This window comes from Salmo salar, chromosome ssa14, assembly GCF_905237065.1.
Source record: "Salmo salar chromosome ssa14, Ssal_v3.1, whole genome shotgun sequence".
In the NCBI taxonomy this organism is placed as follows: domain Eukaryota; kingdom Metazoa; phylum Chordata; class Actinopteri; order Salmoniformes; family Salmonidae; genus Salmo; species Salmo salar.
Window position 1 is genome coordinate 22,960,387 of NC_059455.1, and position 11,060 is coordinate 22,971,446.

Genomic DNA, 11,060 nt, shown 5'->3' on the forward strand with positions numbered 1-11,060 from the left:
GGGGGCAATGTAAATAGTCTGGGTAGCCATTTGATTAGGTGTTCAGGAGTCTTATGGCTTGGGGGTAGAAGCTGTTTAGAAGCCTCTTGGACCTAGACTTGGTGCTCCGGTACCGCTTGCCATGTGGTAGCAGAGAGAACAGTCTATGACTAGGGTGGTCCCAAACTTCTTCCATTTAAGAATAATGGAGGCCACTGTGTTCTTGGGGACCTTCAATGCTGCAGAATGTCTCGGAGCTCTACGGACGATTCCTTCGACCTCGTGGCTTGGTTTTTGCTCTGACATGCACTGTCAACTGCAGGACCTTATATAGACAGGTGTGTGCCTTTCCAAACCATGCCCAATCAATTGAATGTACTACAGGTGGACTCCAATCAAGTTTTAGAAACATCTCAAGGATGATCAATGGAAACAGGATGCACCTGAGCTCAATTTCGAGTCTCATAGCAAGGGGTCTGAATACTTATGTAAATAAGGTATTTCTGTTTTTATTTGTAGTACATTTGCAAAAATCTCTATAAAAAACAGTTTTTGCTTTGTCATTATGGGGTACTGTCTGTAGATTGATGAGGAACATTTTTTATTTAATACATTTTAGAAAATGCTATAACGTAAAACATTTTTGGAAAAGGGAAGGGGTTGGAATACTTTCCCGAATGCACTGTAACTCTATGGCAGCACCCAAGGGGCTTGAATTTTCGAGCTCTCCCCGTAGATTTTGCGTTGACGTAGTCTCCCCATGAGTGACAGAACACTAAGCCAATCACGGCGCAATTAGAGAACATTATCAAACCCTACGCTCCGTATTTTCCGCTGGCTTCCCCACCACCACAGAAAGCACTGAGCTAGGCTGAAACACCTGCTCCCTCTACAACCACTGTGTTTGTTATTATTTGACCCTGCTGGTCATCTATGAGCGTTTTAACATCTTGGCTATGTACTGTTATAATCTCAACCTGGCACAGCCAGAAGAGGACTGGCCACCCCTCAGAGTCTGATTCCTCTCTAGGTTTCTTCCTAGGTTCCTGCTTTTGTAGGTAGTTTTTCCAAGCCACTGTGCTTCTACATCTGCATTGCTTGCTGTTTGGGGTTTTAGGCTGGGTTTCTGTATAGCACTTTGTGACATCGGCTGATGTAAAAAGGGCTTTATAAATACATTTGATTGATTTATTGATTGATTGATTTGGAGCTGCCTTACTCAAAAAGAGACAATGTTTGTATGCGGCTTTATTAACTCAATGATTTTTATTTTTTACATTGTTTGCAAGCTGATATGTGACACATATTAATGACAAAATAACATGAATGACTGGTCACAACTGTTCATGCACAAATCTACAGCTGCACCATCGAGAGCATCCTGGCTGGTTGCATCACTGCCTGCAATGGCAACTGCTCGGCCTCCAACCGCAAGGCACTACACAGGGTAGTGCGAACGGCCCAGTACATCACTGGGGCCAAGCTTCCTGCCATCCAGGACCTTTATACCAGGCGGTGTCAGAGGAAGGCTCTAAAAATTGTCAAAGACTCCAGTCACCTAGAGCTGTCTTCCTAGAGCTATCTGACTAGCCAAACTGAGCAATCGGGAGAGAAGGGCCTTGGTCAGGGAGGTGACCAAGAACCCGATGGTCACTCTGACAGAGCTCCAGAGTTCCTCTGGGGAGATGGGAGAACCTTTCAGAGGGACAACCATCTCTACAGCACTCCTCCAATCAGGCCTTTATGTTAGAGTGGCCAGACGGAAGCCACTCCTCAGTAAAAGGCACATGACAGCCCACTTGGAGTTTGCCAAAAGGCACCTAAAGGACTCTCAAACCATAAGAAACAAGATTCTCTGGTCTGATGAAACCAAGATTGAACACTTTGGCCTTAATGCCAAGCGTCACATCTTGAGGAAACCAGGCACCATTTCTACGGTGAAGCATGGTGGTGGCAGCATCATGCTGTGGGGATGTTTTTCAGTGGCAGGGACTGGGAGACGAGTCAGGATCGAGGGAAAGATGAACGGAGCAAAGTACAGAGAGATCCTTGATGAAAACCTGCTCCTGAGAGCTCAGGACCTCAGACGGGGGCGAAGGTTCATCTTCCAAGGGGACAACGGCCCTAAGCACACAGCCAAGACAACGCAGGAGTGCCTTCAGGACAAGTCTAAATGTCCTTGAGTGGCCCAGCCAGAGCCAGATCGAACATCTCTGAAGAGACCTGAAAAAAGCTGTGCAGCGACGCTCCCCATCAAACCTGACAGAGCTTGAGAGTATCTGCAGAGAAGAATGGGAGGAACTCCTCAAATAAGTGCCCATCCAAGAAGGCTCCAGGTCATTGGCCACAGATAAAATTATGTCAAATCATGATATATTGTAGATATATATAATTTTAGCTTTGATTGGACTGATCATGTCAACATCATACTTTCAAAATCTTAGCTAGCAAGCTAGACAAGCAGACATGATCATGAATCAACTCGACAATCTACTGGCAAATCCTTTTCAATCCTTGTCATATGAAGAGAAATTATAGATAAAACATATCTGTGCTCATCGACCATTGGACATAAACATTACACTACAAGTTGGAAATCGCAAATTCAACAATGAGTGGTTTGGAAGGAATCAGGGACTAACTGCAATAGTTGCAAAGCAATCAATAGCCTGCTATTCAGTGGAGTGGGTGTGTGGTCCAAGTCTGGGTTTAAGGGTCTCTTTTCCAAGCTTAAAAAGGATACATTCAACACCAGAAAAGGTTGAATACATTGGCCATGCTGTCAATACAGCATGACTTCTGCCGCATTCAAAACAACTGGAAACGGATAAATCTCAGACTTCAGTGAGTTCAAGACAACTTGTAACTCTAAAAAAAAAGAGTTACGACTGGGAAAATACTTTTTGAATGCTCGTCCAACTCGGAATTCCAAGTTGGGAACTCTGACCTCTTTCTAGAGCTTCGACGTGAAAATCACTGACGTCGTGATTCAACCTTGTTTTTGTCAGAGTTCCCAGTTGTCTTGAAAGCACCATAAATCCAGAGAATGATGACAGAGTCTGATGAGGCTGATGAGGCATACTCAGGCTAACTGGCGCTCGTTCAGGCAAATGAGAAATAAGTGCAGTCAGGCTATCCGGAAGGCCAAAGTTAGTTACTTTAAGGAGCAGCTCTCGCTCTGTGGGTCTAACCCCAAGAAGTTCTGGAAAATGGGCTAAGACCTGGAGAATAAACCCTCCTCCTCACAGCTGCCTATGTCCCTTAATGTTGATGATGTGGTTGTTACTGGCAAGAAGCACATGGCTGAGCTCTTTAATCACCACTTCATTAAGTCAGGATTCCTATTTGACTCATCCATACCTCCTTGCCCGTCCAACATTCCCTCATCTCCCACCCCTTCTAATGCGACTATCCCCGATGCTTCTTCTTTTTCCACTGCACCGCACCAAAGTTTCTCCCTGCAGGCAGTCACTAAGTCCGAGTTGCTAAAGGAGCTCCTTAAACTTGACCCCAGAAAACCATCTGGGTCAGATGGTTTAGACCCTTTTTCTTTAAGGTTGCTGCCCCTATCATCGCCAAGCCTATCTCCAACCTTTTCAACCTGTCTCTCCTTTCTGGGAAGGTTCCCATTGTTTGAAAGGCAGCCACTGTTCATCCTTTATTTAAAGGGGGAGATAAAGCTGATCCTAACTGTTATATGTCTATTTCTATTTTGCTCTGTTTATCAAAAGTGTTGGGAAAACATAATCAACTGACTGGTTTTCTTGATGTCTAGAATATTCTCTTGGGTATGCAATCTGGTTTCCGCTCAGGTTATGATTGTGTCCAAGCTTAAAGGTCCTCAATGATGTCACCATTGCCCTTGATTCTAAGCAATATTATGCTGCTATTTTTATTGACTTTATAGACCCCATGCTCTTCTCAATTTACATCAACAACATAGCTCAGGCAGTAGGAAGCTCTCTCATCCATTTATATGCAGATGATTCAGTCTTATACTCAGCTGGCCCCTCCCCGGATTTTGTGTTAAATGCTCGACAACAAAGCTTTCTTGGTGTTCAACAAGCTTTCTCTACCCTTAACCTTGTTCTGAACACCTCCAAACAAAGGTCATGTGGTTTGGTAAGAAGAATGCCCCTCCTCCCAAAGGTGTGATTACTACCTCTGAGGGTTTAGAGCTTGAGGTAGTCACCTCATACAAGTACTTGGGAGTATGGCTAGACGGTGCACTGTCCTTCTCTCAGCACATATCAAAGCTGCAGGCTAAAGTTAAATCTAGACTTGGTTTCCTCTATCGTAATCGCTCCTCTTTCACCCCAGCTGCCAAACTAACCCTGATTCAGATGACCATCCTATCCATGCTAGATTACGGAGACATCATTTATAGATTGGCAGGTAAGGGTGCTCTCGGGCGGCTAGATGTTCTTTATCATTCGGCCATCAGATTTCTCACTATGCTCCTTATAGGACATATCATGTAGGAGAACATTCATGACTATGGGTGATTTTCCAGTATCTAGACTGTTCTCCCAGACGTAGTAAGCAGAATCAATATAAGGTTAATTAATAGACAGGTGCAAGCAGAATAAAGGCTGAGAATGAACAGAGCTCGGTCAACATGGAGTTAATCACTAGACATGTAAAAACAGAACGTAAGCAGAAAATGTATGCTTGTGCTGCTGTAGGCCTGAGGGAAGTCATAACCTGGTCCTGTGACTAGCATTGAGAAATGCAATTGCATTATGTATGTATGCTTGTGCTGCTGTAGGCCTGAGGGAAGTCATTACCTGGTCCTGTGACTAGCATTGAGAAATGCAATTGCATTATGTATGTATGCTTGTGCTGTTGTAGGCCTGAGGGAAGTCATTGCCTGGTCCTGTGACTGGCTTTAGTGCATGTAGTTGTATTGTATGTCTGTGCTATTACAGGCTTGGGGAGAGCCATTGTGTAGTCCTATGAGTATCATTGGACAGACACCTGAATTATGTGTGTGTGTTATTTTTGGATCATTGCTATGGATATGCCACCAATAGAATCTGTAAACAAGTAAGAATTGAGACAGAAAAATAATGGTGGCGAGAGGCCAAGGGGTGTTAATCATCTACATAGACGGGAGTGACCATGTGTGTTATCTGAAGGTGGAAACCTATAAAGCCTGAGGTCTGTGGCAAGAGAATGTAGTTGTTCCATGGAATTGCACGGCTTTGTTACTTTTTGTAATAAGGTCTATTTGAATTCACAAGCTCCGGTATCTGAGAAACATTTTATTCAATATTTCCATGACAATCACTGCACTCTATACTCCTCTGTAAACTGGTCATCTATGTATTCCTGTCGCAAGACTCACTGGTTGATGTTTATTAATAAAACCCTCTTAGGCCTCACTCCCCCCTATCTGAGATATCTTCTGCAGCCCTCATCCTCTACATACAACACCCGTTCTGCCAGTCACATTCTGTTAAAGGTCCCCAAAGCACCCACATCCCTGGGTCGCTCCTCTTTCAGTTCGCTCTAGCTAGCAACTGGAATGAGCTGCAACAAACAGTCAAACTGGACAGTTTTATCTCAATCTCTTCATTCAAAGACTCAATCATGGACACTCTTACTGACAGTTGTGGCTGCTTTGCGTGATGTCTTGTTGTCTCTACCTTCTTGCCCTTTGTGCTGTTGTCTGTGCCCAATAATGTTTGTACCATGTTTTATGCTGCTACCATAGTGTGTTGCTACCATGTTGTTGTTATGAGTGTGTTGCTACCATGCTGTGTTGTCATGTGTTTCTGCCTTGCTATGTTGTTGTCTTAGGTCTCTCTTTATGTAGTGTTGTGTTGTCTCTCTTGTTATGATGTGTGTTTTGTCCTATATTTATATTGTATTTATTTTTAATTTTTAATCAAAGTCCCCTGTCCCCACAGGAGGCCTTTTGCCTTTTAGTAGGCCGTCATTGTAAATAAGAATTTGTTCTTAACTGACTTGCCTAGTTAAATGAAGGTTAAATAAAAAATTAAATAAATAGTAAGCTGTTAGTAGCCTATGTGCCTCACCCTAATAATTTGGTACCTTTCCCCCTCATAATTTAGCCGACTGTTCTGACTTGATGGTGCACATGTAGCCTATAGCCTGTTTTAGAGAAATGTAATCATTGAATATTGTTAGAGCTTTCATTGTCTGCTTAAATGCCCCCTTTATTTATCCTACGGTTCTGACTTGTTGTACAGTGAGAATACTGTAAGAACTGCCATCTTCTGAATTCTGTCGGTGTACATTTCAAAAGTGCTGAAAAATAGTTATATTGACTACGTCCGTCGTAGTTCACTCATTAATTTCCTAATTGGAATGACAGATTGCCTCTTATCCGCTCGTCGTCCCCTTATTCCATAGTTTGTACATCTTAATTGTAAGTAGAAACCACATTTGTTAAAGCAAGTCAGCCATATCAGCTATGTTTTTTTTTAAAGGCAGTAAATGAGGCTGAATGAACTGTTTCGCTGCCAGTCAAGGCGCCGCTGATAGCCAGGTGTAGCAGTGGTAAGGATTCACTCCATGGTGCTGAAAAGAAAGCTCTGCTGTTGGGACAGCTTTATGTATGCCCTAACAATTTCTGGGAACTATTTGTCACTGCTATAGTGCAATTAATGTATTGCTTAGTGTTGTGTAGTGGCTTTGCTGGCATACATCAAAAATATATAATTTGTTTTGCCCCAACAAGATTTACATGCTAAAATCACCACAGTGCATGAATGAGTGATTTTGCGGGTTACAGGGATGTTTAGGTATCTGTGTGTATGTGTGTGGTCACAATCTTGTCTGTGACTGATACATTTTTTCCTCCCTTTTATCATTGGTGGCTCCTGAGATAAAGTGTGCGTGCTTTTGTCTGTTTCCCTCCAAGTGTGCTGTGCTGTGCGCTGCTCTCTGTGTGTTCCTGTGAGCGTGCGTGAGCATGTTCTCCCAGCCCACCACTCCTCTGAGCGGCTGACTGACAGTGATCCCGGCTGACTGAATAGCGCTCTTATGAGGCTGCATTCTTCCATCTCTCAATGGAATGTTTACAGAATGGTTTACAAGCCCACCGATCCCTGCTCTCTCCCCCAGTCCTAAGCCTCTTGCGCCAATGTCTTATTATACGCTTTGTCGAATGTTTTAGTGGCTGCACTACACTGCAGCCAATGGCCGAACAGGACAATTGTAGGTCTTGCTGCTTTGGAGAAGATGAAATCAGGGAGAAAACACCAACACTGCAGCCCCCAACAGAGCAAACATGGCCCCAGCTCATCTCCTGCCTGTGTGGGTGGGAGGATGCCACCTAAGACACAGCCACACACACGAATGCACGCACGAACACACACACACACACACACACATTCTGAATTCAACCTTATGACATTGTTTTGTATTGTTGCTTTATGCTGATTATGTATTGTATTTAGACATAGATTTGTGAAAGTTCATACTATTATCACCGCCAAGCGCTTCTGGACTTCTGGACAGATCGACAGTTACTAACCTAGATTTCGACATATCTACCTCAATTACAGTTTTTTACAATCACTCTGGCACTAATTTCGGAACCTTGATGTCATTTTTCAAAACTCTAGACACAAAACTCACAACCAATGATCAAACTGAACATTTTTCAAAACTCTAACACTTTTTCCAATTGCTTGGATACAATACACATAAAGCTAAGATAATTTGTTCATTGAACTAAAATCACCTGTTCAAAATGACACATCTTAACATCAAAGTATTACCATTTCAAAATGCAATTCACACATTACATCTGAGATGACTGTCTATTCATTTCATTACAATGATCTAACTATCAATTGATACAACTGATCAAAATGATAAGTAACTGTTGCATTACTCTTAATGCATAGTTTTATGGAAACTGACGAACAATATTCCATGTTTAGATCATGGACGTTTCAGGATAACGAGATCCATTGACACCAATTGAACTATATTATCTATGGATGTAATATTTCATCATCATTCTTTATCAGACACTGTTTCTATGGTCTCATGTACCACTTTTCCAGACCATGTTTTCAGATTTGACATTACTGTACACTCACTGGCCACTTTATTAGGTACACCTATCTAGTACTTGGTATGACCCCCTTTTGCCTCCACAACAGCCTGCATTATTCACGGTGTTGTACGTTAAGAGATGCCCTTCTGCACACCACTGTTTTAAACAGCTGTTATTTGAGTATTTGTGGCCTTTCTGTTAGCTTGAATGAGTCTGGACATTCTCGTCTGACCTCTCTCATTAACAAGGTGTTTTTGCCCACAGAACTGCCGCTCACTGAATGTGTTTTGTTTATCGCACCATTCTCTGTAAACTCTAGAGACTGTAGTGTGTAAAAATCCCAGGAGGGCAGCTGTTTCTGAGATGCTGGAATCACCATGTGTGGCATCAACAATCCTACCACGGTCAAAGTTGCTTAGATTACTCATCTTGCCCGTTCTAATGTTAGGTCGAACAACATCTAAAGCTCTCTACTCTATATACTCTATATATTGAGTTGCAGGCAGCAACATGATTCGCTGTTCGAATGTAACCTTCCTTGATGGGCTAAATCAGGTCTGTAGAGTTGATGGCATGACCTATGTCATTGTGTGGGATAATGTCATGTTCCACCATGCTCAAATGGTGCAAGCATGGTTTCAGGCCCAACCACAATTTACCACCCTGTACTTAGCCCCATACTCTCCTTTCCTAAAACCCGATTGAGGAATTTTTGTCCACATGGAGGTGGAAGGTATATGATAGGTGCCCTCACGAACAAGCCGCCCATGCAATGACATCACAGCAGACCAGTGTCAGGCCTGGATTCGCCATGCCCGAAGATTCTTCCCAAAATGTTTGGCTAATGAAAACATCCATTGTGATGTGGATGAGAACCTGTGGCCAAATCCACAAGACAGGGTTGAGGGAAATATAGAAGTACAGTAATCAATCCTTTGTTTCGCTTTTTACAGTAAGCCAGGTGAGGAACACTGCAGTTGATGTTTTTCTTTTTTGTAGCTAATTATTTTTGCTTTGATTCAAAGAAACCTATGAGTGATTTTATTGTATTTCATCAATACATTTCTGATTTTGTTCAATAATTCCACTGTGTCTGTAGTATTCTCTTTACTAGTGCTTTTACAGTGATGTATTTACGTGTAGTACCATAATGAAACATGTATCACATATTTTGTACTACAATATTTAATGTTTGAATGAACAACTACACTGTGAAACTATCGGTATCTTGTGTGTGGGTGATCTAAATTAATGTTCCTATGGTATTTCATGATAAATTAGTTATTTGAACCAATGATTCTGCAAGTGCAAGGTTTCTTTAAAGATATGAATGCACAATGCAATGTTTTGAACATTGGACAGCCTGTGTTACAAGTGATGATCGTTTTGAGTTTTGTGTTTAGAGTTTTGAAAAATGTTCACAAGGTTCTGAAATTAGTGCCAAAGGGATTGTAAAAAACTGTAATACCCCTTCACATTGACCTGGCGCTGGTACTCCCTGTACATATCTCCATTCTTGTGTATTTTATTCCTCTTGTGTTACTATGTTTAACTCTGCGTCGCTGGGAAGGGCTCGTAAGCAAGCATTTAATTGCTAAGTCTACACCAGTTGTATTCGGCACAAATTTGATTTGTGTTCTTTTTTCTTTGTTGATTGATTTGTTGATTGAAGACTGTTTTCATAGGTCAGTGGATTGTTTTCATAGGTCATTCTCTGTGCCAATTTTCCAAATGCTTAACTTGCAAGCCCTACCTCAAATGTGCAATACTCAATGCCAAAAAATGATTACTAATAAAAAATTGATTAAAAAGAAAACACGAGACCCCTTGACTTTTTCCAAATGTTCTCAATTTACAAACTTATTTATCAATCAACACACAATACCCTATAATGACAAAGCAAAAACAGGTTTTTAGAAATGTTTACAAATTTATTAAACATAAAAAACTGAAATATAACATTTACATAAGTATTCAGACCCTTTACTCAGTACTTTGTTGAAGCACCTTTGGCAGCGATTACAGCCTCGAGTCTTCTTGGGTATGACGCAACAAGCTTGGCACACCTGTATTTGGTGAGTTTCTCCCATTCTTCTCTGCAAATCCTCTCAAGCTCTGTCAGGTTGGATGGGGAGCATCACTACACAGCTATTTTCAGGTCTCTCCAGAGATGTTCAATCGGGTTCAAGTCCGGGCTCTGGCTGGGCCACTCAAGGACATTCAGAGACTTGTCCCAAAGCTACTCCTGCGTTGTCTTGGCTGTGTGCTTAGGGACTTTGTCCTGTTGAGGTCCTGATTGCTCTGGAGCAGGTTTTCATCAAGGATCTCTGTGTATTTCGCTCAGTTCATCTTTCCCTCGATCCTGAGTAGTCTCCCAGTCCCTGTCGCTAAGGGTGTGGGTGTTAGGGTGTTAGTGTTAGTGTGAGTGTGTGGGTGTTGGTGTGAGTGTGTGAGTATTAGTGTGACTGTATGGGTGTTAGTGTGAGAGTGTGAGTATGCGGGTATTAGTGTGAGTGTGTGGATGTTAGGGTGAGTGTGTGGGTATTAGTGTGTGGGTGTTGGTGTGAGTGTGTGGGTATTAGTGTGAGTGTGTGGATGTTAGGGTGAGTGTGTGGGTATTAGTGTGTGGGTGTTAGTGTGAGTGTGTGGATGTTGGTGTGAGTGTGTGGGTATTAGTGTGTGGGTGTTGGTGTGAGTGTGTGGGTATTAGTGTGACTGTGTGGATGTTAGGGTGAGTGTGTCTGGGTCTTAGCGGGACTTGTTGTATGCGTTTGTGTCCTCAGCGGTAGCCTCAACCATAAGGGATATTAGTGTAGTGATGTTGTGGTTTCTAGGTGGCGTTGCTTCTTTCATGGCTTTGTTTCTTTTTTTGACTGAGCCCTCCCTCCGCAGTGTTGCTCCATTTAGCCTGGGTGTAAACCTGTTGGATTACTGCCCGCTGGCTGCATTTGTCTGGGTCAGAAAACGGAGTGGCGTAACGGTAAACCATACAGACTGGCACGGTGGCACCCCAGGCTGGGATGAGTTCCAAATGGCGCCCTATTCC